General features: G+C 41.7%; 1 long non-coding RNA gene across 2 annotated transcripts; it reads right to left on the bottom strand.

Moving 5' to 3' along the window:
* Positions 1-2,822: 2,822 nt before the first annotated feature.
* Positions 2,823-26,075, bottom strand: LOC134485911 (uncharacterized). Of its 2 annotated transcripts, XR_010064278.1 has the most exons (4): positions 23,901-26,075; positions 23,681-23,762; positions 16,704-22,936; positions 2,823-16,509 (listed from the first exon to the last, which is right to left on the bottom strand). It is a non-coding gene; the product is annotated as an uncharacterized LOC134485911 (long non-coding RNA). The 2 variants fall into 2 exon arrangements; XR_010064277.1 differs by having other exon boundaries at positions 2,823-22,936.
* Positions 26,076-27,984: the final 1,909 nt, after the last annotated feature.

The following is a 27,984-nucleotide window of genomic DNA, read 5'->3' as shown; positions in this document are numbered from 1 at the left end:
ATTCCAAATGAATTTGCAAATTGTTCTGTCTAATTCTCTGAGGAATTGGATTGGTATTGTGATGGGGATTGCATTGAATCTGTAGATCCCTTTTGGTAAAATGGCCATTTTTACTATATAAATCCTTCCATCCATGAGCATGGGAGATCTCTCCATCTTCTGAGATCTTCTTCAATTTCTTTCTTCAGAGGCTTGAAGTTCTTATCATACAGATCTTTCACTTTCTTGGTTAAAGTCACACCGAGGTATTTTATATTATTTGGGATTATAATGAAGAGTGTTGTTTCCCTAATTTCTTTCTCATCTTGCTTCTCTTTTGTGTAGAGGAAAGCTACTGATTTATTTGAGTTAATTTTATACCCAGCCACTTTGCTGAAGGTGTTTATCAGCTTTAGTAGTTCTCTGGTGGAACTTTTTTTTTTTTTAATCTTTTTTTTTATTAACTTGAGTATTTCTTTTTTTTTTCCTTTTTTTTGTTGTATTTCTTAAAAATAAATTTTACATACTGCAAAATTTACCCCCCAAACAGAATTTAAACATACTCAAATACATCACCATGATCAATTTTAGGACTTTCTTTAACCCCTAAAACAAACCCATACTCCTTAGCGTTGTTGCCTATTCTGACACTGTAGGCCAATATTTACTTTCTATTTGTACAGATATACTTAATTCAGGATATTTCACAGAGCCCAGAATAATCGTGACTGTTTTCCCCCTGCTTAGCATGTTTATAAGGGTTACTCATGACAGCATGTCCCTTATGCATTTTTACAGCTAGTGATAGTCTTTTTTTAAAATAGATTTATTTATTTTATGTATGTGATTACACGGTAGCTGTCTTCAGACACACTAGAAGAGGGCATCAAATCCCATTACAGATGGCTGTGAGCCACCATGCACTTGCTGGGATTTGAACTTAGGACTCTTTTTTTTTTTCTATTCTTTTTTTTTTCTTTTTTGGAGCTGGGGACCGAACCCAGGGCCTTGCACTTGCTAGGCAAGCGCTGTACCACTGAGCCAAATCCCCAACCCTGAACTTAGGACTCTTTTTTTTTTTTTTTTTTTATTTTTTATTAACTTGAGTATTTCTTATATACATTTCGAGTGTTATTCCCTTTCCCGGTTTCCGGGCAAACATCCCCCTCCCCCCTCCCCTTCCTTATGGGTGTTCCCCTCCCAACCCTCCCCCCATTGCCGCCCTCCCCCCATAGACTAGTTCACTGGGGGTTCAGTCTTAGCAGGACCCAGGGCTTCCCCTTCCACTGGTGCTCTTACTAGGATATTCATTGCTACCTATGGGGTCAGAGTCCAGGGTCAGTCCATGTATAGTCTTTAGGTAGTGGCTTAGTCCCTGGAAGCTCTGGTTGCTTGGCATTGTTGTACTTTTGGGGTCTCGAGCCCCTTCAAGCTCTTCCAGTTCTTTCTCTGATTCCTTCAACGGGGGTCCTATTCTCAGTTCAGTGGTTTGCTGCTGGCATTCGCCTCTCTATTTGCTGTATTCTGGCTGTGTCTCTCAGGAGAGATCTACATCCGGCTCCTGTCGGTCTGCACTTCTTTGCTTCATCCATCTTGTCTAATTGGATGGCTGTATATGTATGGGCCACATGTGGGGCAGGCTCTGAATGGGTGTTCCTTCAGTCTCTGTTTTAATCTTTGCCTCTCCCTTCCCTGCCAAGGGTATTCTTTTTCCTCATTTAAAGAAGGAGTGAAGCATTCACATTTTGATCATCCGTCTTGAGTTTCGTTTGTTCTAGGGATCTAGGGTAATTCAAGCATTTGGGCTAATAGCCACTTATCAATGAGTGCATACCATGTATGTCTTTCTGTGATTGGGTTAGCTCACTCAGGATGATATTTTCCAGTTTCTGATGGAACTTTTGAGATCACTTAAATAAACTATCATGTCATCTGCAAATAGTGATATTTTGACTTCTTCTTTTCCGATCTGTATCCCTTTGATTTCCTTTTGTTGTCTGATTGCTCTGGCTAGAACTTCAAGAACTATATTGAATAAGTAGGGAGAGAGTGAGCAGCCTTGTCTAGTCCCTGATTTTAGTGGGATTGCTTCAAGTTTCTCTCCATTTAGTTTAATGTTAGTTACTGGTTTGCTGTATATGGTTTTTTTCTATGTTTAGGTATGGGCCTTGAATTCCTGTTCTTTCCAGGACTTTTATCATGAAGGGGTGTTGAATTTTGTCAAATGCTTTCTCAGCATCTAATGAAATGATCATGTGGTTTTTATCTTTCAGTTTGTTTATATAGTGGATTACGTTGATGGTTTTCCATGTATTAAACCATCCCTGCATGCCTGGGATGAAGCCTACTTGATCATGATAAATGATCATCTTGATGTGTTCTTGGAGTAGGTTTGCAAGAATTTTTTTGTTATCTTTATTAACTTGAGTATTTCTTATTTACATTTCGATTGTTATTCCCTTTCCCAGTTTCTGGGCCAACATCCCCCTAACCCCTCCCCCTACCCTTCTATAGGTTTGCCAGAATTTTATTGAGTATTTTTGCGTTGATATTCATAAGGGAAATTGGTCTGAAGTTCTCTTTCTTTGTTGGGTCTTTGTGTGGTTTAGGTATAAGAGTAATTGTGGCTTCATAGAAGGTATTCGGTAGTGCTCCATCTGTTTCAATTTTGTGGAATAGTTTGGATAATATTGGTATGAGGTCTTCTATGAAGGTCTGATAGAATTCTGCACTAAACCCATCTGGACCTGGGCTATTTTTGGTTGGGAGACTTTTAATGACTGTTTTTATTCCTTTAGGAGTTATGGTGTTGTTTAAATGGTTTATCTGTTCCTGATTTAACTTTGGTAGCTGGTATCTGTCTAGGAAATTTGCCATTTCCTCCAGATTTTTCAAGTTTTGGTGAATATAGGCTTTTGTAGTAGGCTCTGATGATTTTTTGAATTTCCTCTTATTCTGCTGTTATGTCTCCCTTTTCATTTCTTATTTTGTAAATTTGGACACACTCTCTGTGTCCTCTCGTTAGTCTGGCTAAGGGTTTATCTATCTTGTTGATTTTCTCAAAGAACCAACTTTTGGTTCTGTTGATTCTTTCTATGGTCCTTTTTGTTTCTACTTGGTTGATTTCAGCTCTGAGTTTGATTATTTCCTGCCTTCTACTCCTCCTGGGTGTATTTGCTTCTTTTTGTTCTAGAGCTTTTAGATGTGCTGTCAAGCTGCTGACATATGCTCTCTCCTGTTTCTTTCTGCAGGCACTCAGCGCTATGAATTTTCCTCTTAGCACAGCTTTCATTGTGTCCCATAAGTTTGGCTATGTTGAGAAGTCTTTAATTCTTTCTTTATTTCTTCCTGACCAGGTTATCATTGAGTAGAGCATTGTTCAACTTCCATGTATATGTGGGCATTCTTTCCTTATTGTTATTGAAGACCAGTTTTAGCCCGTGGTGTTCTGATAGGACGCATGGGATTATTTCTATCTTTCTGAATCTGTTGAGGCCTGTTTTATGACTGATTATATGGTCAATTTTGGAGAAAATACCATGAGGTGGTAAGAAGAAGGTATATCCTTTTGTTTAAGGATAGAATGTTCAATAAATACCTGTTAAGTCCATTTGGTTCATGACTTCTCTTAGTCTGTCTATGTCTCTGTTTAATTTCTGTTTCCATGATCTGTCCATTGATGAGAGTGGGGTGTTGAAATCTCCTACTATTATTGTGTGAGGTGCAATGTGTGCTTTGAGCTTTAGTAAGGTTTCTTTTATGTATGTAGGTGCCCTTGTATTTGGAGCATAGATATTTAGGATTGAGAGTTCATCTTGGTGGATTTTTCCTTTGATGAGTATGAAGTGTCCTTCTTTATCCTTTTTGATGACTTTTAGTTGAAATTCGATTTTATTCGAAATTAGAATGGATACTCCAGCTTTCTTCTTCCGACCATTTGCTTGGAAAGTTGTTTTCAGTCTTTTATTCTGAGGTAGTGTCTGTCTTTGTCTCTGAGGTGTGTTTCCTGTTGGCAGCAAAATGCTGGGTGCTCATTGTGTATCCAGTTTGTTAATCTATGTCTTTTTATTGGGGAATTCAGTCCATTGATGTTGAGAGATATTAAGGAATAGTGATTGTTGCTCTGTCTTATCTTCATATTTGGAGGTGAGATTATGTTTGTGTGCTTGTCTTCTCTTTGTTTTTTTTGCAAAACGATTAGTTTCTTGCTTTTTCTAGGATGTAGCTTGCCTCCTTGTGTTGTGCGTTACCATTTATTATCCTTTATAGGGTGGATTTGTAGAAAGATATTGTGTAAATTTGGTTTTGTCATGGAATATCTTGGTTTCTCCATCTATGTTAATTGAGAGTTTTGCTGGATACTTGGGCTGCCATTTGTGTTCTATATGATATCTGTCCAGGATCTTCTGCCTTTCATAGTCTCTGGTGAGAAGTTTGGTATAATTCTGATAGGTCTGCCTTTATATGTTATTTGACCTTTTTCCCTTACTGCTTTTAATATTTTATCTTTGTTTTGTGCATTTGGTGTTTTGACTATTATGTGACGGGAGGAGTGTCTTTTCTAGTCCAGTCTATTTGGAGTTCTGTAGGCTTCTTGTATGTTTATTGGCATCTCTTTCTTTAGGTAGGGAAGTTTTCCTCTATGATTTTGTTGAAGATATTTATTGGTCCTTTGAGTTGGGAGTCTTCACTCTCTTCTGTATCTATTGTCCTTAGGTTTGATCTTCTCATTGAGTCCTGGATTTCCTGTATGTTTTGGGCTAGTATCTTTTTCCGTTTAACATTATCTTTGACAGTTGAGTCGATGATTTCTATGGAATCTTCTGCTCCTGAGATTCTCTCTTCTATGTCTTGTATTCTGTTTGTGATTCTTGTATCTACAGCTCCTTGTCTCTTCCTTTGGTTTTCTGTAATTGGTTTCCAGGGTTGTCTCCCTTTGTGCTTTCTTTATTGTTTCTATTTCCATTTTCAATTCCTTCACCTCTGTTTTCCTGTAATTCTTTCAGGGATTTTTGTGTTTCCTCTGTAAGGGCTTCTGCTTGTTTACTTGTGTTTTCCTGCATTTCTCTAAGAGAGTTCTTCATGTCTTTCTTAAAGTCTTCCATCATCATGATCAAATGTAATTTTCAATGTAGATCTTGCTTTTCTGGTGTGTTTGGATATTCAGTGTTTGCTTTGGTGGGAGAATTGGGCTCTGATGTTGCCATATAGTCTTGGTTTCTCTTACTTGGGTTCCTGCGCTTGCCTCTCGCCATCAGGTTGTCTCTGGTGTTACCTGGTTTTGCTATTTCTGACAGTGCTTGACCTTCCTATAGGCCTGTGTGTCAGGAGTGCTGTAGATCTGTTTTCCTGTTTTCTTTCAGCCAGTTATGGGAACAAAGTGTTCTGCTCTCAGGCGTGTAGTAGTTCCTGTCCACTGACTTTCTGCTGTTTCCGTGGGCAGTAACCAGAAGGGTCTGCCCCTCCTTCTCCTGGGTCCCTGTGCACAGGGGGCTCAGATGGTGCTAGGCATTTTCTTCTAGAATCAGAAATCTGGACAGAGAGTAGTCTCCTCTGGTTTCCCAGGCATGTTTGCCCCTCTGAAGGTCTAGCTCTCCCTCCCATGGGATTTGGGTGCAGGGAGCTATTTGACTGGGTCCGTTCAGTTCCAGGTGCAGTCTGGACCTCAGGGCTCTTGCAGCTTGACTGCTCCTATCATCCTGTGCCCAGAGGCCCTATACAGTTTCCTCTTGTGCCAAGGATGTGGGCAAATGTGGGCAAAAGTGGTGGTCTCTCCTGCCTTGCAGTCTCAGGATTACCCACACGTCTAGGCGATCAGCTCTCTCTCCCACAGGGTTTGGGAGTAGGGAGCTGTGACTTAATTTCTTTCTACTTCCTCAATAGTAAGTCTTACAGAAGCTGAAACCTCCTTCACATAGATACTTGAGACCAGTCATAGAGGATCCTGAGTGAAAATTACACTCACCCTCTTCAGGGCACTTGCCTGTCTGTCTGACTTCTGATGCTTCCTTTAAAGGAAGCGTTATGCAACTTTAATCAAGTCTGTGCTGGAGAAAACCTAAGTGCTCACTAAGTGAATGAATAAGGAAAAGATGGCCCGTGTACTGAATGGAAGATTAAGCGGTCATAGAAGTGTTACATCCTGACATTGCAAAGGCACAGATGGAGCCGGAAATCACTATGCTTAGAGAAATAAGTGAGGTCCAGCTTAGTGCCATCACTCACGTAGAATCTAAAAACAAATCAGCTCCTCATGCCTGTGCGACAAGTGCTTTATCCATAGAGCTACCTCCTAAAATTGTCAGAATTTAAAGCTCATTGGTGTATGCCACGAAGACGGAACTGTGACTTGCAGTTTCTGTAGAAAGGTACAATGGAAAGGAACTCTGGGGGGTTGGGGATTTAGCTCAGTGGTAGAGCGCTTGCCTACCAAGCCCAAGGCCCTGGGTTCGGTTCCCAGCTCCGAAAAAAAGAAAAAAGAAAAAGAAAAGGAACTCTGGGACCAAGTCAGAGCAGGGATATGAATGGCATTTTAAACGTTGTGCTGGACTGCATGGGTAAAGTGGGGTAGAGGCAGACTCTAATGTTTTGGGTGGCTTCTCTGTTGCAGGGGATCAGAGCCCAGGCAGGCCGTTGTGGTTGTGGAGCAAACACTTTTCTATGTCATGATGATTTTACTCCCCAACAATGAGGGCTCCGAAAAAGTGGAGGTTTGTTCTTCAGAAGTAGAGAATAGGAACCAACTGGAGAATGCTCTGCTTCAATTCAAGTAGTCCTGTCCATTCCAGTGGCAGTATATGGAACATAGTATACGTTAATGTAGTATACAGTTACATAGTATACGTTAATGTAGTATACAGTAACATAGTATACATTAATGTAGTATACAGTAACATAGTATACATTAATGTAGTATATGGTAACATAGTATATGTTAATGTAGTATACAGTAACATAATATATGTTAATGTAGTATATGGTAACATAGTATACATTAATGTAGTATTCGGTAACATAGTATACATTAATGTAGTATATGGTAACATAGATATGTTAATGTAGTATATGGTAACATAGTATACATTAATGTAGTATACAGTAACATAGTATACATTAATATACTCTCTGCCCAGGTGCCAGGCTGTGCTTGTCAGTTAGCAGTTCTTGCCTGAGGGACTTGTGACAAAGCCACCACCAAAGAGGACACATGGGGGACCCATGTCTCCAGCTGCATATGTAGCAGAGGATGGCATTGTCTGGCATCCATAGGAGGAGAAGCCCTTGGTCCTGTGAAGGCTTGAAGTACCAGTGTAGGAGAATGGCAGGGTGTTGAGGTAGGAGTGGGTAGGTAGGAGGGGGAGCACACTCATAGAAGGGAGATTACATTTAACATTAACATTACATTTAATTACATAGCATTTAACATTACATGTTACATTTAACATTTGAAATGTAAATACACAAACTATCCAATTAAAAAAAAGAAACTTGTGGCTGCAGAAACCCTGTCTAAGAGGATTAGGGGCAACTTCCTCCTGTACAGGCTTGGTGAATCTCACAAGTCCTCATTTAGATTATGGCCTTTCTATCAATGTGGACCAGTCTACTATCTTTAATTATGATGCTTTGATTCCTGATCCCAGTGTGATAATGACATAAGCTCTGAAAACCCCACTCACACTGTGTCAGACCAGGTGTCTACATGTGAGCTGGATCATGCGTATATGGGTCGGGAGCCAGGCAAGCCAGCTGCTTCTGTGAAGTTAACTGTATCATTTATTATTGCTGTAGTAGTAAATTACCACAGTTGAGTTTTAAACCATGCCAATTTATTATACTCATTCCTGTAAGAAGTCACAGAATAGTTAGGCTCAACGATAGCCAATCTTTGCTACGTTGTGGCTTCTTATTTTTCTCATCCTTCATCTGTAGTGATTCTTATCCTTCATCTCCCCAGATTCAACCCCTATCACTAGATAGGAGAGAAAGGTGTGTGTGTGTGTGTGTGTGTGTGTGTGTGTGTGTGTGTGAGAGAGAGAGAGAGAGAGAGAGACAGACAGACAGACAGACAGAGACAGAGACAGAGACAGATCACTGTATCTACTTTCCTTTTTTGTTCGTTTGTTTCTTCTTTGAGCACGATTACTAACAAACCAGCACCAACACCCCTGCATGACTGCCAACTTTCTCTTGGGTCCCTAAGCACCTACATACTATGAAAAGTTCCCAGCATTCCAAACATCACCCAATCACAGAAATTATCTGCAGCTGGCAAAACCATGCCTCTGCTAGAGCATGAGGCAAATTATGGTCAGTCGCTGCTGACAGTCCAAAGCAGCCCCACATCCCTATACCTGGGATTAAAATGACTAAAAGGGTCACTAGACTCACCCAGGTTTTCATATAGAATCTCACGGTCCTGTGGCAGCACAGTTCAGCAAGGCTTAGAGCCCACTTCCTTGATGGCTGCTCCTTCCTGGAATCCAAGTCTCGTAGTTCTTCCCTGTCAAAGTCAGCATTGCTGGTGTTTTAGTCAATGTTCTATGGCTGTGAAGAGACACCATGACCATGGCAACTCTTACAAAGGCAAACATTTAATTGGGGTTGGCTGACAGGTTCAGAGGGTTAGTCCATTATTGTCATGGTGAGGAGCATGGAAAGCACTCATGTCAGCAGAGATGCTGCTAGACAAGGGGCCAAGAGTTCTACATCTGCATCAGCAGGCAGGAGAGAGAGAGAGAGAGAGAGAGAGAGAGAGAGCCACTGGGCCTGGTTTGAACTTCTGAAACCTCAAAGCCCACCCCCAGTGACACACCTATTACAACGAGGCCACACCTCCTAATTCCTATCCAGTAGTGCTAATCCCTTATGACTAAGCGTCTAAATACATGAGTTTCTGGGGGCCATTCCTATTCAAACCACTGCAGTGGTTAACACATATATGTGTGTGCCACCGTTATGCCTTCACTTAGGGCTTATCTTGCAATGCTTGCTGTTGTGGCTCATAGGCATCACAGCCAGGTAGGACTATTGGTTACTTCACTTCCATAGCAGTTTGTATGGCACTGTCCAGTACCAAGAAATCTGGTCCCCACAGAAAGAAGCTTTCAGATCGGATCCAGCTTGGATCCTCTGAGTCAAGTCCAGTGTTAGACATGAATGGTGTCTTTGGCAATGGAGATCACCTTCATCTTCTGGGAGGCAAACAAGGTTAGCAGCAGTAGCTTGTGTTGTTTTGGGAGACTCATGGACTCCCCTGACGAAAACATGCTTAAGATGTTGGGATATTTGTTAGATTGTATGATTTTTGTTTTTAAAAGGCAGAACAGATCTTTCAATAAGCAGGGGCGACTGGCCTATACCTGTGGGTGCAGGAATGAGAACCCCAGAGCCGTGGTACACAGTGGAAAGAAATCTGAATGTTCACTAGGACATATTATTTTGTTCTATTTAAAGCAGTGGGACAAGAACGAGAGGTACACATTACCTATTCTAATCAATAATATGTTCAAAAGCATTGTGTTATAGTTGGCTGATTCACAAAATTAAACTAATGAAACAATTTGTATACCTAAAAGCCAGTGATAATAGTTCATATTATGTTAATAGTATTATTGAATAGCTAAAGACTTTCTTGGTCAAAAGACATCGTATGTATACGTGAAATGGAAAACTTAAGATGATTATGCAGTTTCAAAAGCACACTAAACACAATTATGTGTTAACCAATGGTGGTGAGAGTACAAAGGAAATTATTTCCCATCCTCAAGCCACTTGAAACTTAGTAGAGCAAGTTAACCCAGGTAGCAAGAAAGAATTAATAAAGCATCGCAGATCAAAATGATGTGCTTTGGCTCCCCTCCTGTGAGGCTATTATAGAGAGATCTTTCAGCAGTAAAGAGATAATTAAGGTTTTGACCCTCTCTGATGCTAATAACTCCCATGTGAGAAAGAAGCTCTTCTTGTTCCGGAAGCTCTCAGCCACCGACAGTGACCACAGACTCAGAGCACGGTCAGAGTGTTCTGTTCCCACACAGTACACAACATGGGTGCAGAGAGGTCCAAAGGCCAGTCCTCAGTGGTTCAGCCAGGAGGACGGCTGTGCGTCAGCATGACTGGCGTTAGAATCCTGTGGAGACAGCTCTGGAAGTGTTTGTGAGGATGTTTCCAGAGGTGTTTAACTGCAGAGGGAAGACTCTCCCTGAGCACGAGCAGCTCCCTGTTCTAATGGGTTGTAGTCCTGGTTCGAATAAAAGGAAAAGTCAAACATGGCCCCAGCAGTCAGCTTAGCTTCCTGACTGTGGATGTGGTACAATCAGCTTCCTCACACTTCCTGCTCCCATGCCTTCCCTTCATGGTCGTACTCTCAGACCCTGAGACAAAATAAACCTTTCCTCACTCAGTTGTGTGTGCGTGCGTGTGCGTGTGTGTGTGTGTGTGTGTGTGTGTATAATATACACTATATATTTTTCCATATATATGTATAATATGTGATGTATATATATGCTGCATGTATGTGATGTGTGTATGTATGTATATATGTATGTATGTATGTATGTATGTATGTTGTAGGGATCATAAAGGACTCATCTGGATGGGGGCATTAGTAGGATAGGTCTACACATAGTCTACAGAATGCTTTCATGCAAAGGAATTGTCCTAGAGAACATCTCTAAAACTTCCAAAGCCGCGGGAGAACAACCCCTGACAAAAACATTCTGGCAGAAGGAGCCCAGCAGGAGATAGATCCCCACCATTTTAGCTGATTTTTATGTGTAATAAGTCTTGAGATTTGTGGCTCAGCCGATCAAAGGAATCTCTGAAATAACGTTCCCTGGTGCACATTTTTTGCTACATTCTACATTGATTTATACCTACTCTGCTGACTCTTGAAATTTAATAAAACCTTCAGCTTTGGCTTAAATTTTGAATTATAAAGAAATATGGTCAATAGTTTATTTAAGACTTGAAGTTCTTTTCTAAAAAAAAAATTAAAAAAACAGGCTCTCCTCAGATGCATAAATCAGGGTCAGCAAACTGAGCTGTGAATCATAGCTACCTCTCCCCATTATTCTGTAAATAAGTGTAGGTTTTGTCTGTTTGTTTTAATATGGCTTCTGCCGTCTTTCTCCGTACTGTCTGTGGCTGCATTAGCACCAGACCTGTTAAGTACTGTAACTGCCGGAGGGACTAAACAGCCCATAATATAAAATATTTACTTCCTATCTGTGTGAGAAAAAAGAAATTGCTGAACTCAGAAAGCACAGGCGAATGCTGCAGCAGGAAAGAGCATTTGACTAAGTGAAAGAAGCCATTCTCAAAGGACCAGTTATCACAATTCCCTTCAGATATGTGTGGTGTGGGCAAACCTATGGAGACAGCGTGTTAATGATGGCTTTAAGACTAGGGCTTGAGAAAACTATGAGTGACTATCCCTTAACATGGTGGGCATTGTTGTTGGTTTGTTGGTTTGTTTTTAACAAAATGGTCTCAAGGTTGAATATTGATTAAAAAAATTTGGAAACTTCTGTGAATACACCCCAACAACTAACTTGTGGCTTTTAAGTGGGTGAATTTAGCCGCTGACATATATCTTATGTTTTATCTTGAGACGAAGTGTGAGGAGTTGCTAACTTCTCATTGAGATTCATGGAGTCAGAGTCCCAAAATATAGAGCAACTTGTTCTTATTAGTTATGTGATTGTATCAGAAGCGATTAAGGTTACCACCGTCGGGCTGAGTGAGCTCTGAATGTGTCACTGACTGCATGGACTACTCTGTGTTCACCTATGACTTGACATGGTGGCAATAAAGACCAGGATCAGCTACAACTGCCCACTTGAAGACATCCATGTGACATAGCAATGTGGCAGCACAGGGAACTCATGATAACGAGCTTCAGGGAACAAAGCAGCAGCAGCAGCAGCAGACTCTCTCACACCCTCCTCCTGGTGCCTCACACCATTCCTACTCCATGGGAGGAAGTGCAATGGCCACCCATCTCCCATGCTCTGTCTTGTCCATAACACAGCTCCTCACAAGTCAAAGCAACCACAACAGAATCTAACCAAAGAATTGATGCATTTAAAGTTGCATGGAAATTAGTTACATTAATTTCTCTTTGCATTTTACCATGCACGTTTGTTCTTACAGCCTATGATGCTGGAATTTCCAATACTCTCATTTTTATTTTGCATACATATTAGATGTCTCAAGCCATCATTCTTAAAAACAACAGCAGCAGCAGCAAACACCAACCTTTAATTTAATGCATATGAGTGCTCTCCCTATATCGATGTATGTGTATCACATGCATGCCTGGTGCCCATGGAGGTCAGAGGAGGCCATCGGATCCCCTGGAACTGGAGTTATAGATGGTTGTGAGGTGCCCTTTGGATTCTGGGAACTGAACCCATCAAGTGCTCTTAACTGCTGAGCCATCTATCTCTTCAGCCCAGCAAGCCATCATTCTTACTGCATTTATGGAGCAGCCAAAAGAAATTTGCTGTTTTCTTTCATGGGAAATAGTTCCTCTAAGCACAGAAAGGACTTTAGCTGTATATGGACGTAGTTGGAGCAATCTGAAATAGAAACTGACAGCTATATGCTGCCTTCTCTTTTCTTTTCAAATAGAAATACAATTGGTGTTTACAGCTTTTTGAAGATTTTATTATTGTGGGTGTGCACTTGTGTCTGTGAGCATCTGTGTCCTGGGGGGGGAGGTTGTGCCAGGTGCAATGGGGTTACTGTTCCAGACAGTCGTGAATTGCCCATGGAATCTGGGAAGCTACATCCTCTGGGAGAGCAGCAAGTGCTTTTAACCGCTGGGCCATCTCTCAAGCCCAAGTGTTTACTTCTTTAAGTTATATTTACTCCAGATGTGTGGGAAAGCCCACACTGTGGCGGAATTTTTAATAGTGTGTGCTTTGCCAGATCCAAGTGGGTGGTTGTACCAAGAAATGTAATGAAATGTAGAGCAAGCTTTTATTGGTCCTCCCGTGCCAAACAGATGTGGGAAAATGTGAAATAAATGCAAGGCCTCCTACCAGGGCTGAGGCAGGAGGTCCCAGAACAAACCGCTTGTCTCACTGAGCCACAGTTCAGAACCAGAGTCAAGACAGAGTTTTTGAAGGTTAGAAATGAGAAAGATCATGACTGTCCAAAGGAGAGCAAAACTGGGACCTATTTCAGAAAATTCTTTTTGTGAAAAAAATGATAGAAAATTGTGTTTTTTAAAAAAACTTATGTTTCCTCTTTAAAACATCAAAAGAGAGAACTTTTGAATACTGCTGCCTGTAGGTTACTTTGATAGACACGGCTGGGCTGTAAGGAGGGAGAGTGGCCAGGAGAATCCTTGTTGGAGGATTGGAATGGAATCAGACTTATTTATCTTAGTCGTAAGTGCTTGCACCAACCAGCTCATCTGGGGCTACGTTAAGATAAATAGCATTGTCTTCATTTAAAAAAGATGCTTTCTAAAACAACGTTCAGACTAATAATCAATATGGCAATTTTCAAATTAACATACATGTAAATATCATATATTTTATATATTCTTTATAATAATGATCTGTTTGGAAATTTGACATCCCATAGCCCATTTTCATTCATTTCATTTTTTTAAATTCTGTTTATATATGGAGGGTGGTGATAGTGCACGTGGCTGCAATGCTCATGGAAGCCAGAAGAGGGTGTTGGAACTTTGAGAGCCGGATTTAATGTGATTGTGAGGTGCCAGATGTGGGTGCTGGGAACTGAACTTGGGTCCCCTGTAAGAGTAGCAAGTGCTATTAATCTCTGTGCTATCTTTCTAGTCCAAGTTTTAAAATATAAACTACAACAGATGTTAAGAAATTTTCATTAAACGTTGAAGAGATTGCTCAGTGATTAAGACCCTGTCTTGCTTTTGCAAGGACCCGAGTTTGGTTCCCAGAACCTGAATTCCACCCATAACTCTGGTCCAGGGGATCCAACATCCTATTCTGGTCTCCATGGACACTTTCATGCATGTGTACAGATGCATGTGCAGACATGTTAAAAAATCAAAAACAAACCCCCAACCAACCAACAACAACAACAAACACCTTAAGAATACAATAAAGTAGAAGAATTAACACAAAACTTGTTTTTAAAATACAAACGGGATCATTGAATCAGACTTTCTGTTCTGAGGTTGTTAATCTTAGTGAAAAAAATTCAAATCCGGCAAAATATATACTCTGAGGCTGAACTCAGAGCTGCTTAGAAAGGATTCATTATGAAAGAATCCTATTCATATCCCCTGTGCAGGGAAGATCCTACCGCGCACATAACACACATAAATCGCTTCATTTGTCTTCACAGCCAAATGAGTCAAGAATTTCCCCTTCTGTTCTCTGGTTAAAGAAACTAAAACCCTAAGAAGATAAGGCTTTTTCCCCCTTTCCTTTAAATGCTTGACCATTCAGAGCTGAGCCAGGACACTGACTTTACCTCCCAAGGCTCATTCCTGGCACCATCCACACATTCCCATCTTCTCTATTCTGCGCATGCCCGTCTGTCTCTCACATTGGGTTTGCTTGCCAGAGAGCCTTTAACCAGAGAGACTTCTGTAAACACCCAGTCTGCACTGATCTCACCTGTCTCAATATCTAGAACCACCTCAGGAGTGAGTAGCAGATTTGGTGTGCTGTTCGCCTTTCCCATCTCTAACGCTATGTGCAGGGTCTATGCTATTCGCCAGCCTTCTGTAGCAGACAAGTGCAGCCTCGTTACCGTTTAGACAGCGTCTAAATCACTGTTTTGAAGCCTGGAGACTGCCCTCCTTGGCCTGAAAAGGCCCTGGCTGCTCTTCTCCTTGAGTCTTGGTTATTTTTCTATGTCTCAGCTCCCATGACACCTCCGTTGTAAAGGTGTTCTGATCCACCAGGGAAACCTTTATGGTGTCTCGCAACATTAGTCACCAGCGTGCAGATTACCTGCTGCCTCTGCTGCCTCACATCCAGGAAGCCGAAGCAGCGCTCAGCCATCAAAACAATACTAGCCTCAGTTTCAAACACTTACATGCTCCTGTGTGATTGCTGATGGGATAATTATTAAACCACCATTAAATTACAAACTGCCGCGGGGGGGCACTTCTGAGTGGATATTGGTGGGGTGAATATAGCTTCAGAAAATAAAACGACTCCAGATCCTAAGCAGTGAGAACATTCCCAGTGGAGTCCATTCATCACCAGAGGAACAAACTAATCACACAAAACCCTTTCTTGAAAATCACCCATTTTCAGAGAAACTTTATAGACTTGATTTTTTTTTTTGTTTTGTTTTTTTATTTTGTTCACAAACGAACCATTACACTCACTCTGTGCTCTGTGAATGTATGGCACAGCCCTGTTGCAGGAAGCTGGGGTAAACAGAGAAAGCTGGCTAGCACATTTCTGTAGTAGAAAAACACGATGTAAATATTGTTGAAATGCTAAGAGGAGCCCTGTGCCACATGAAGATTTTATCTAATTTCTAAAATATATGAATCTTGGCTTTCTGTAGCACACTTTACATTCGGGAAAATGAAAAGTAATGAGCTAACTATAGATCCTTATAAGAACACGAATCCGACGATCATTATTCATCTTGAACATTAGGATCTATTTTAATTACATCTTAGTAAATTTACTCTAATGACAGCTTAGTGGGTTTGCTAGTGCTAAAAAGTATTTTGGGTCTTTCATCTGCAATAGACATGCTACATATGTGGCATGGACTTGCGCAGAAGTGAATGTAGGAGGGAGGGTTCCAACTACAGTATCAGGATTCTGTGTTTTTAAAATAGCCAAGGATATGTTCTACAGAGCATGGCATGGTGATGTGGGAGGGGGGTACCTCAGCAGGCTTGTGCAGAGACATCCCTAATCCCTGAGGTACCAGCCGTATGATGAGTATAGTATAGAGTGGGGACATGGGAAGGGGAGTTTAGAAGGGAATAGAGGTAGAAAGAGGGGGCTGGGGAGAGAGGGGGGAGGGTAGAGAAGAAAAAAGGCTGGCCAGGAACACATGGGGGGAGGGGGAAGGGGACAGAAGGGGAAGGGGTCAGAAAGAGAGAGAGAGAACCAGAGAGAGAGAGAGCCAGAGAGAGCCAGAGAGAGAGGGGGGGGGGAGGGAGAGAGAGGCCAAATAGTCACTCTTATAAGAAGCCTACCTGGCTGTTGCTAGGTAACTATTGGGCAGAGTATAAAAGGAAAGCCAACATTCCTCCATTTTGGTTTAATTTTTAAAAAGGAGAAACTAGAAAGAGGTGGTGAAGCAGAAACAGTGTCATCATGATCTTTAGTTACTTGCTGACTTTGGGGCGACGTGTCTCTGGGAAACCTAGGAAAATGGGGATGGGGATGGGGATGTTGGTTTAGTCTTATGAAAGTTGGCTGTTTTCTTGCTGTCCAGGGTCTGTAGAACCATCTGTGGGTTGGAAAGAGCAGGTCCAGTAGTAGCATCTGTGTCTGTGAGAGAAGATTGGAGCATCTGTGGGCTGCTTTGCTGGTGTCCTCCTGGATGTAGCTGTTAAATAAATGCCTTGACTTGGCAAGATGCTGAAACACACATACACACACATACACATACACACACACACAAGCACACACACATACATACACATACGCACGCGCACACACTCACACTCACACTCACACACACACATTGGAGGTTGAAAATAAAGTTAAGTAGGTTTGAGAGAAAACCTTTTCCGTATGTACCTTTGAAACCCTTAGGACTTGATGGTTGGGGTTAGGTGGGTCCCAATCCCAGGAACAGGAGAGGAGAGGAATCCCACCCTCTGGAATAGGCATCAAGTAAAAGCTTAGGCTATTGACAAGTGTACTGATCCAGATGGAGTCTGTTTGGTCCATGAGAAGTAGATTGGAGTAGATTTCCTGTAGCTTATAAATTCACAAAAGAGATAAATTTGTTAACAACATGAACAGTCTTTAAGGTGAGCTTAGGAAGACAAAGACATTTTGTGGAGTAGAAGAAGCAAAAAGGGCTTTTCCTTCTATCTAGGATACTGACTATAAATATATATATATATATGTATATATATGTATATATATATATATCACAATGAGAAGTATTTTAAGCTTATATTTAAAAGACAAAGGACTCTAGAAAAATCAACCTTGTGAATATGATAGTTGATCATATAGTTTAGCATGAAAAACACCTTAAGTCTTAAAAGGCAACCAAAGGGAACTTATATTTGTAACTATGAGAGCCAAGAGTATAGATTTAGCAGGAGAAACACTTTGAGTCTAGAGTTAGGAAACAATTGAGGGAAGCTTATAATTTGAACTTGTGATTATCAAAGTTGGATCTTTCAGTGGAATGTTTTATAGAGCTAAATTAATTTATAAGAACTATTTTAGTTAATGTTAGGACTTCGGCACAACAAGCATTTAGCCACTGGAGACTGAGTTCAGATAGGGAGGTAGCAGGTTACATCTGTGAAAGGTTACATTTGAACTAGTACAATTCTTTATCGTGAAGCCTGTGAGCAAGGCGAACCTGTCTGTCTCTGAGAAGAGATCTGAAGGTCTTGACTCGTTAACAAATTGATCGATGAGCTAATATGATGGTGGGTTACCTTGGGGTAAGGAGCTAGGTCTGTTTTTGAGCTGTCAAGCTATCAGTTAAGTTAGCTTAGCTGTCAATGTAATCAGAAAACTGTGAAGAATAAATTATCTAGATACCATATATCAATTAATATGACGGGGGTTGGTCTATAGTCCACTACTTAAAACAGTTCTCCCAGGGCCCTGTGATCTCCACTGTAACTTGGTCAGAGTTAGTCTGGCTCTCAGGCCCAGGAGATGAGAGGCTTTTTTTCCTGTGGAGTTAAGAACTTGGGAGGAACGACTTACCTTGTCTTAGGCAATCTGAGACATTTAACTCTCTGTATCCTCTGTTTGTCCACATTGTAGGACAAGCCCTGGCAGCAGGCAAGGCAATGGAGCAGTGTTTCTCAGTGGTTATCACACCACAATTCAGGAAGAATCTTGTCACTATGCCCATATCTTCTCAGAGACCTTGCATGGGTCAGGGTTAGGATTTGGGGTCTCCATCAGTCATAAGCTAAAACATTTAACATTACATTTAGCAGACTTCTAACAAGATTGACATCCATTAAGTATATCTGAGTTAGACAATATGCATTTGTTTAATTATTTGTTCTAGAATTTATCTAGCAAATAAAAAGAGTACATTGCAACATAAACACAGTAGCAAAAACAAGGCCAAACATATGTTTAAGGCAGTGTTTTTAACCTTTTTAATCATTGTAAATCTTTAATATTAAAATTGTTTACCAAGGCAGGATAGAAATCATATGAAAACCATACCTTAAAAGTGTCTTTAGAGAACTTAAGTCAGGCTGTTCTAAAGTAAGAAGGCAGTGAAGTGGGAACTGCCACAATTAAGATGGCAGATAGCCTTGAGACTGCCTTCAACCAAGATGGTGCTGAAGCTACAGCCAGCCAAGGGACCGCCCTTACCAAAGATGGCGCTGAAGTGATCGCATCACATATGGAGGAAATCACGTTATACCTTAGAATGGAACAGCAGAAGTGTTGTTATGCATCAGCCGAGACGAGTAGACATGTTTTGTCTGTTAGACAGGAAGGAGGTCTTTCCCTGGCACCTCAGGCAGCCTCTGTCACTGTGCATGGAGCACTGGGTCTAAGCTGTACACAGAGCGCCTCAGGTGCTCTGTCTGTGCTGCGCTTAGGGATCCCTTCTCCTGCCGCACCTGGCTTAGAGCTGGCAGACCAGAGTGGAAGGGAATCATAGATTAGAGATAAAAGTTTCCCAGAAATAGAAACTCACGACTGCCTGCTGGAGCAAACAGTTGGCACCTGCACAGGTGGGCGGCGCACAGGAGCATGGAGGCCGAGCATGTTTAGTCGGAAACAAGATCTGGAGAGCACTGTTAAAAGGCAAAAAGACAGGGAGTCAGGAGCAGGGAGCAGAGGAATAAAGCGGTTGGGGGAAAAGGTGGGAGAAAGCCTACATAAAAATCTTTCTATTTTTCAGATTGCTGGGTGCAAGTCGTAAAAAGTTTTTTGTTTTTTTTTAAGCTTCATGTCTTAGGGTTTTACTGCTGTGGACAGACACCATGACCAACACAACTCTTATAAGGACAGCATTTAATTTGTGCTGGCTTACTGGTTCAGAGGTTCAGTCCAGTATCATCAAGGCAGGAGCATGGCAGCATCCAGGCAGGCATGGTGCAGGCAGAGGTGAGTTCTGTGTCTTCATCTGAAGGCTGCTAGTGGAAGACTCAGTTGCAGACAGCTAGAAGCAGGGTGTTAAAGCCCACGCCCACATGGCACACCTACTCTGAGAAGGCTATACCTGCTCCAACAAAGCCACATCTCCAAATAGTGTCACTCTCTGGGCCAGGCTTATACAAACCATTACACTCCATTAAGTGGCCATTCAGAGTTACTACCTAGTGGGCATTAGGGCCAAATTTAGCATGTGAATTCAGAAGCCTTTAAGACATCACAGTAGGGAGCGTAGAAGTAGTGGCAAAGACATTTTCTTTTTGGGTGAGAATAGAAGTTATTAATATTATCCCTATTGGTATCTGGAGGATAAATTAATAACAAGAAACAGACAGCCAAGTCATATCACCAGGTTGTCATTTAATGAAGTGGGGGCTGAGCTCTGGGCCAGTGTCCGAGAGGAGGAGGGAGAATGGTTTATCTAGGTCTAGGATTTCCCAGCAACAAGAAAGAAACTGTCTCGAGGAAAAGAGAAAGGCCTCACTTAAGGGAAGATGTCCTAGAATAAAGGGTCAGCAAAAAGGCCAGTCGTAACTGTGAAGACTTCCATCCTCTAGGACACCAGAGGGTGGTTGAGAACTCAGCAGCCCTTCCTCGAGACTGGGGTCATTTATGCTGACCAGTGGTAGAGGAAGTTTACCAATTTGCCAGTGTTCGGATGGAGTTCTAGTGATCCAATGGCAGGAAAGTCCATGTGGTGGCAGAAGAAATGAACCTGTGAGTTTCTAAATCCAAGTCTCAGTGCCAAATGTTGTGTTTTTAAAAAAGCCATGGACATGCTTTATAGAGTTCAGTATGGTGAGGTGGGAGGGGGCACCTCAGTGGGCCCATGCTGAGACATCCCTTCCCTCTCAGGTACCAGTCATACGACAGGTGTAGTATAGAACGGAGTTTGCTTGGGACATGGGAAAGGGAGTTGAGAAGGGAATAGAGGCAAAGAAAGAAAGGGGACAGAGAAGAGGAGAGAGAGAGAGAGAGAGAGAGAGAGAGAGAGAGAGAGAGAGAGAGAGAGAGAGAGAGACAGAGAGACAGAGAGACAGAGAGACAGAGACAGAGACAGAGACAGAGAGAAAGGAGGCTGGCCAGAACATGTGGAGAGAGGGGGGAGGGGGCAGAGAGAGAAAAGGGGCAGGAGAGCGAAAAGGAGCCAAACAGTCTCTCTTTCATAGCAAGCCAGGCCTACCTGACTATTGCCAGGTAATTGTTGGGTGGAGCCTACAAGGAATGACAACACGGAACAACCTGGGAAACTGTTAAACATGTAGATATACACCTGTGGTGGTTTTAATAAGAAACCCATAGGCGTCTCTCCCCACAGGTGCAAGCATTTGAACTCTGATGTTCAGCGGGCATTGTGGTCTGAGGAGTTTTAAGTGTTGGCGCCTTGCTGGAGGAAACAAATATCTGAAGGAGGGATTTGAGGAGCTGAGCCCTCTCCCAACTTCTACTCTACTCTGTTGCAGTTGAAATGTGACCTCTCAGCATCCTGCTCTAGTCACCCACTGCCATGACCGTCTAACCCTACCACAACCAAAGTGGAAATAAAACTGTTTCTTCTATAAGTCGCTCTTGGTAGCCATATTTATCACCACAACAAAAGGTAACAAATACAGTGTTATAATGGGCCCCCAGGCCAAGAGATTCTGAATGAACCTCTGTGCTTTTTCATTAGTGATAAAGATTCTCATTCAAATGTTGGAAACAGTGGCCTAGAAGGCTCGCTTCACTAGGGACTGAAGCTGGCTCCTATTGGCTTTCAAGAGCTAATGAACTGCAAGTCTTCGTCAGGGTGGTCATCTCTACAGCAGAATGGTTCATGGCTCACCAGCTCCCTGCTGGCTAAGATACTCATGCTTCGGTAAAAAAAAAATGTGTAGGATAAATTGTTTTGGTAGAAGTTCCCTGTTGAACCTCAGAGCACTTAGGAACACACAGGCACTCAGCTGCCAGACTCGGCAGCCTCCCCAAGTGAGAGGAAAAAAAGTTAAAGACTTAAGGAAATAATTGAACAGACATTTGAAGAGCAAGGAAAATGAAAACTTTCCCATGGGGTAGAAATTTTAAGGGTCTGGAGTCTGGACTTTGCTGTGGAATGGAGATAAACACACGTGTACAGACCTACTTGGAGAAAGGTCGTCATTAAACCAACTGAACTGTACTTTAAAAAAGCAATCCAGACTAATGCAGTCCAAATATGGAAATCTCCCACACCATACTCCCCCACTGTATTTATAATAATTGGTACACACACACACACACACAGAGAGAGAGAGAGAGAGAGAGAGAGAGAGAGAGAGAGAGAGAGAGAGAGAGGAGAATAAAAACCTTGAACCTAGAAGTAGATGGAGGCCACCATCCTTAACAATTTGCCAGTTACCAAGGGCACGGGAGATTTGAATGTCGGGTCACCAAGGAGAGCCTCTGAATTAGAGACAGGCTCACACTCTCCATTGTTGGGCATAATTTTCAGGTGTGAAAACCACTGCTTTAAGGGGGAGGGGAATCTTACAATTTCACCCATTTATATGAATAAAAAAAATCTTTAAAAAGAACATGGACTGGGGAGATGGCTCAGCGGTTGAGAGCACCAATTGCTCTTCCAGAGGTCCTGAGTTCAATTCCCAGCAACCACATGGTGACTCACAACCATCTGAAATGTGATCCAATGCCCAATGCCCCCTTCTGGTGTGTCTGAAGACAGCGACACTGTACTCAGATACATAAGATAAATAATTTTAAAAAGTGTGGAACAGCCTGGTTCACAGAGGAGATGTGAAGTGTTCTTCTGTCTACAAGCAGTGGAAAGATGTACGGAGAATGGCCCTGTGGTTGGATCTGCAGTGTGGACAGAGTGGGGGAGTCTTGTGGCGACATCAATGATTGATATTTTCTTATTATTTCGTAAAGATAACTCTCATAAGGAGTAAGTAACTTTACAAATCACAATTTAAAACATCCTTCTGCCCCAACTTGAGATCTAGGGAATACACTTCCACGAAGATTTACTGATAGCCTATGTTCCATATATCAGTAACAAACACTTTAGAAAGAAATCAGATGGGGGAAAAATCCCTTTGAAAATTAAATAAAGCCTAGCAATAAATCTAAAGATAAAATATCTCTATACTGAAATCACTATATCCAACCCATAAATTACTGAAGAAATTAAATACCCCAAACACCAAATCATTCAATCAATAAATGGGCAAATAAGTTGAGCAGTTTTCTAAAGACAAAACACAGTAGTAAATGTAAGAAAAATAATGAATTTTCTTTTGTGCGTGGAATGTAATTTAAATAGATATATGCATGCTTATATGCACTTATATGTAAAGAAGAAATACAAATGTATATTTTATATATACATATATACATATACACATATACATATATCACATATACACACATACACATATACACATACACATACACACATATACATACATACACATATACATATATACATATGTCTTAGTTAGGGTTTTATTGCTGTGAACAGACACCATGACCAATGTAAGTTTTATAAAGGACAACATTTAATTGGGGCTGGCTTACAGGTTCAAAGGTTCAGTTCATTATCATCAAGGCTGGAGCATGGCAGCATCCCGGCAGGCATGGTGCAGGAGGAGCTGAGAGTTCTACATCTTCATCTGAAGGAAGCCAGGAACAGACTGAGCATCCCCAGGCAGCTAAGGGAAGGGTCTCCAAGCCCACCCACAGTGACAGACTTCCTCCAACAAGGCCACACCTTCTAATAGTGCCACTCTCTAGGCCAAGCATATGCAAACCATCACAACATACATAACACATTTACATGTATGATGAAAATAGAGGACTATTTGGGACCAGCAAAGAGAGGGGCTAGGGAATGAGGGAGGAGAGATTAAGAGAGTACAATGATATTTATGTATGAAAATCTCATACGTAAGGCCACTATTTCATATGGAAAATACAGGAAGTTTATGTATTCATTCAAAAATACTTATTATACACTTTTTAAATGTAGGGGTGCTTTTGCTGCATGTACACCTACGTGCCAAAAGATGGTCATGAGCAGCCATATGTTTGCTGGGAGTTGAACTCGGGATCTCTGAAAGATCAGCCAATGTTCTTAACCACTGAGCCATCTCGCCAACCCTTCAAAGTGTTTTTAAAAGGAGAAAAATGAAAGGATAAATAAAATGGGATGGGAAAACGGAAGTAATCCATATATGCGGGACTTACGGTAGTAACTGGCATGCTCCAATCTCTGCCTAATAAGAGAGTCTTAGGGTGTATGGTTTGAGAATGGAGGCGCTACATGCAGGGAAAGGTGATTGCGGGGTAGGGGGACAGGCACTCTGGGTAATCGCTACATGAACAGTGAGATCGCCTGGCGTCCAAAGAAACAGTACCTGTGGCCAGATGTGACTTCCGGCCTCCGATTTCCCACGGAGGCATTGCAGGAAGTGTCTGCTTTTGTTATCAGGTGATGACCTGTGGTGAAATTCAACGCAAATACTCATGGGTCAACCTTTCCCAGTTGTATGTATTCGATTATCATGCCTTACAAGCAGGATCATTCTTAAACTTAGACATCTAAGAAGGAAAGACCAGGGACTAACAGTGACTCACAGGAACTGCTCCTAGTTCGCTCTCCCTTGAGCTCTCTCTTCTTGTCAGAAACAACGCAGCACTTGAGTCCTACCCAGGCTCCGAGGGACCCTGCAGCACAGCAAACATGTTGGATCTGGTTTTCATTCAGTATTTCTCCGCTTTTGATCACTAAGGCCCTGCTTAGATGATCTGTCTTTGTGAGCGGACAGAACAGTTCTGAAGGCTTTGTAGACTGAAGCCCAACGCCAGGGTAAGGATCATCCAGGTTACATACTTACCTAAGAAGGCACACGGGCAGTGAGAAAGCTCTGCTCTCATGACCTAGCTGCTTATCAAAAGCCTCAGTTCCTACCACTGTCATATTGAGAAGAATGTTTCAACATGAATTTGGTGTTAGGGAAGGAGCACAAAATTAATTGGAAATAAATCTTGTTAATTAAAAAAACCCACCTTTTTTGTAGCCCTTTAATTCTTTTTGCTGAAAAATAGATACTTTTCTCATACAATATATCCTAATTATAGTTCCCCCTCCTTCTATTCCTCCTCCCCAACTGCCCTCTCTTTCAGATCCACTCCCTTTTGGTGGTTTAGACTCAGGGTCATTCTCTGCACACTGACAGTGGGATGGTCCCATTGCCGAGGACAGTGTCCACACAGAACAGGATTCTGAGGGATAACAATCAAACATGCCCAAATAAAATGTAAGGTGAAGCAAAAACTATAATATTGAAGTTGGACGAGGCAACCCAACAGAAGAGTCCTGAGGGCAGGCACAGAGTCAGAGGCCCATTCATTCTCACAGTCAGTAATCCCATAAAAATACTGTTAATAGCTGTAGTAGATAAGGAAGGACCTGGTGCAGACCCGTGTAGGCCACTGCTTGCTGCTGCAGTCTCTGTGAGCTCATGTGCCTTGCTTAGTTGTCCTAAAGTCCTCTACCTTCTCTGACTCTTTCAAGGTTTCCACCTCCTCTTCCACTGGATACCATATTCACCTTCTAGGTCTCGGTTACCTCACTCAGGAGTTTGTCCAGCTCTATCTGATGGAACTCTCCCATTAACACTTTCTCTCGGAATTACTTCTGACTATGGTGGATCTCTGCATCTGTTTCCATCTACTGTCGGGGGAAGCCTCTCTGATGATGACTATGGCAGAATATCATTAGGAGTCATTTCATCGGGGATATCTAGTCTCAGCTTCTTGATCACTCAAGCAGTGTCTGGCATGGTTCTGTCTCATGGAGTGGGCCATAAGCCAAATCAAATATTGGTTGGTTACTCCCAGACAGTCTGTGTCACAATTGCCTTAACATATTTTTCAGTCAGGACAGATTACAGGTCAACATTTTGTGGCTGAGTTGGTGTCTGTGTTCCTCTTTCAATGCCCTTCTATCTCAGTTAAGATTTTTATTGCTGTGCTGAAACACTGACCAAAAGCAGTTGGGGAGGAAAGGGTTTATTCAGCTTACACTTCCATATTGCTGTTCATCACCAAAGGAAGTCAGGACAGGAACTCCAATTGGGCAGAAATCTAGAAGCAGGAGCTGCTGCAGAGGCCATGGAGGGGTACTTCTTACTGGCTTGCTTTCCATGGCTTGCTCAGTCTGCTTTCTTATAGAACCCAAGACTATTAGCCCGATGGCACCCCCCATAATGGGCTGGGTCCCCTCCATTGATCACTAATGAGAAAATGCCTTACAGCTGGGAATCATGGAGGCATTTCCTCAACAGAGACTCCTTCCTCTCTTTTGACTCTAGCTGGTGTGTCAGATTGACACACAACCAGTAAGAATATCTGCCAGGTACCTTCCCACAGCAAAGAGACTGAACTGTAGGCACCAGTTTAACTTCTCCATATTCAATGAGTTGTGCAGGCATTGTCCTGGGGCAGTGAGGCCCCTCAGTCAATTTGCAGAGAGCAACCCTGTTTCTTAGCAACAGCCTGGGCCATTTGGAAATCTTTATGGGATTCTTTTGGCTAACAACTCATTTGAATGTAACCCCATTCCACCACTGGAAGCTGCATTTGGTAACAAGAGATGGCCAGCTAGTTAAGATTCTATACAGCCAACCCATTACTACTACATATACATACCCTAATCTTCATTAGAATAATCTCCACATTCCAGGAAGCTTCCACTGCACTAGCTTTCCATATCACCTGCAAAATGCACCCCCCACGAATCAAGTTGTCTCTCCCTGTATTCTCTCCTTGAACCCCATCCCCTACTACCATCCCCACTTTCCCCCAATCTGGGACCCCCCTCCCAGGGAGATCCATGTGTCTCCCCCCCATAATTTACTTAATGACTATTATCCACTCATAATTGAATATATACCATATTTATCTTCCTGGGTCTGGGTTACCTCACTCAGGATGATTTTCTCTTCTAGTTCCATTCATTTGCCTACACATTTCATGACGTCATTCTTTTGAATATGAGTAATGCTTCATTGTCTAAGTGTACCGTATTTTCTTTATCTACCTTCTGTTGAGGGACATCAGGGCTGCTTCTAGTTTCTGGCTATTACAAATGGAGCAGCAATGAACATAGTTGAGTAAGTGTCATTGTAGTAGGGTTGAGTGTCTTTTGGATATAAGCTAAGATATAGCTGGGTCTTGGGTAGGTTGATTCCCAACTTTCTGAGGAACCACCATATTGACTCTACAGCCATAGTGCACTCCCACCCGCAATGGAGGGGTGTTCCCATCACACCATATCCTCGTCAGCATGGACTGTCACTTGTGACAGTGACCTTAGCTATTCTGACAGGTGAAAGATGAAGTCTCAACATAGTTTTGATTTTTATTTACATGATGGCTAAAGATATTGAACATTTTATTGTTTCCCAGCCATTTGAGATTACTCTATTTCAAATTCTCCATTTAGATCTCTCCCCATTTTTTTTCTTTTTTCTTTTTTTCAGAGCTGGGGACGGAACCCAGGGCCTTGTGCTTGCTAGGCAAGCACTCTACCACTGAGCTAAATCCCCAACCCCCTGTAGGCTGCTTCTTTGTCCAAACGACAGTGTCCTTTGCCTTACAGAAATTTCAGATTCATAAGGTCCTATTCATTAATAGTTGATTTCAGTGCCTGCACTAATTAGTGTTCTGTTCCTATGCTAATGAGTTCAAGGCTATCCCCCACTCTATCTTCTATTGGGTTAAATATCTGGTTTTATGTTGAGGTCTTTGAGTCACCAGAACTTGAGTTTTGTATAAGGCAATAGATATGGATCTATCTGCATTCTTCTATATGCAGAAATCGGTGTGACTAGCACCATTTATTGGAGATGCTGTCTTTTTGCCCCAGTGTGTATTATTATTTCTTTATAAAAATTCAGATGTCCACAGATGTGCAGATTTATGCCTGGGTCTTCATTGATCAATAGGTCTGCTTCTATATCAATACCATGCTATTTTTTACTACTGTTCATCTCTAGTACAGCTTGAAATCAGGAATGGCAAGACCTCCAGCTGTCCCTTTATTGTCCAGGATTGTTTTAGCTATACTGGGATTTTGTTTTTCCATATGAAGTTGAGAATTATCATGTCAAAGTCTGTAAAAAAAAAACAAACTTGTGCTGAAATCTGGATGAGGGTAGCATTGACTCTGTAGATTGTTTCTGGTAGGATGGGCATTTTTACTGTGTGGAGTCTATTTATCCATGAGCATGAGAAATCTTTCCATCTTCTGATATCTTCTTGAATTTCTTTCTTCAAAGATTTGAAGTGTTTATCATACAAATCTTTTACTTGCTTGGTTAGGATTACCCCAAGATATTTTATATTATTTGAGGCTATTGTGAAAGGTATTCTTTTCCTGATTTCTTTCTCAGTCTGTTTGCCATTTGTATATAGGAGGACTACTGATTTTTTTTTTTTAGTTAATTTTGTCTCCAGCTACTTCACTCAAAGTATTTATTAGCTATTGGAGTTCCCTAGTGGTATTTTCAGGGTCACTTATGTATACTATCATATCATCTGCAAACAGTGATGCTTTGACTTCTTCCTTTTCAATATTTATCCCCTTGAGTTCTCTTTATTGCCCTAGCTAAAACTTCAAGAACAATATCGAATAGATATGAAAAGAGTGGACAAA

This window comes from Rattus norvegicus, chromosome 2, assembly GCF_036323735.1.
Source record: "Rattus norvegicus strain BN/NHsdMcwi chromosome 2, GRCr8, whole genome shotgun sequence".
In the NCBI taxonomy this organism is placed as follows: domain Eukaryota; kingdom Metazoa; phylum Chordata; class Mammalia; order Rodentia; family Muridae; genus Rattus; species Rattus norvegicus.
Note: the sequence above shows the minus strand (reverse complement) of the source record. Positions and strands in the feature narration are given on the sequence as shown.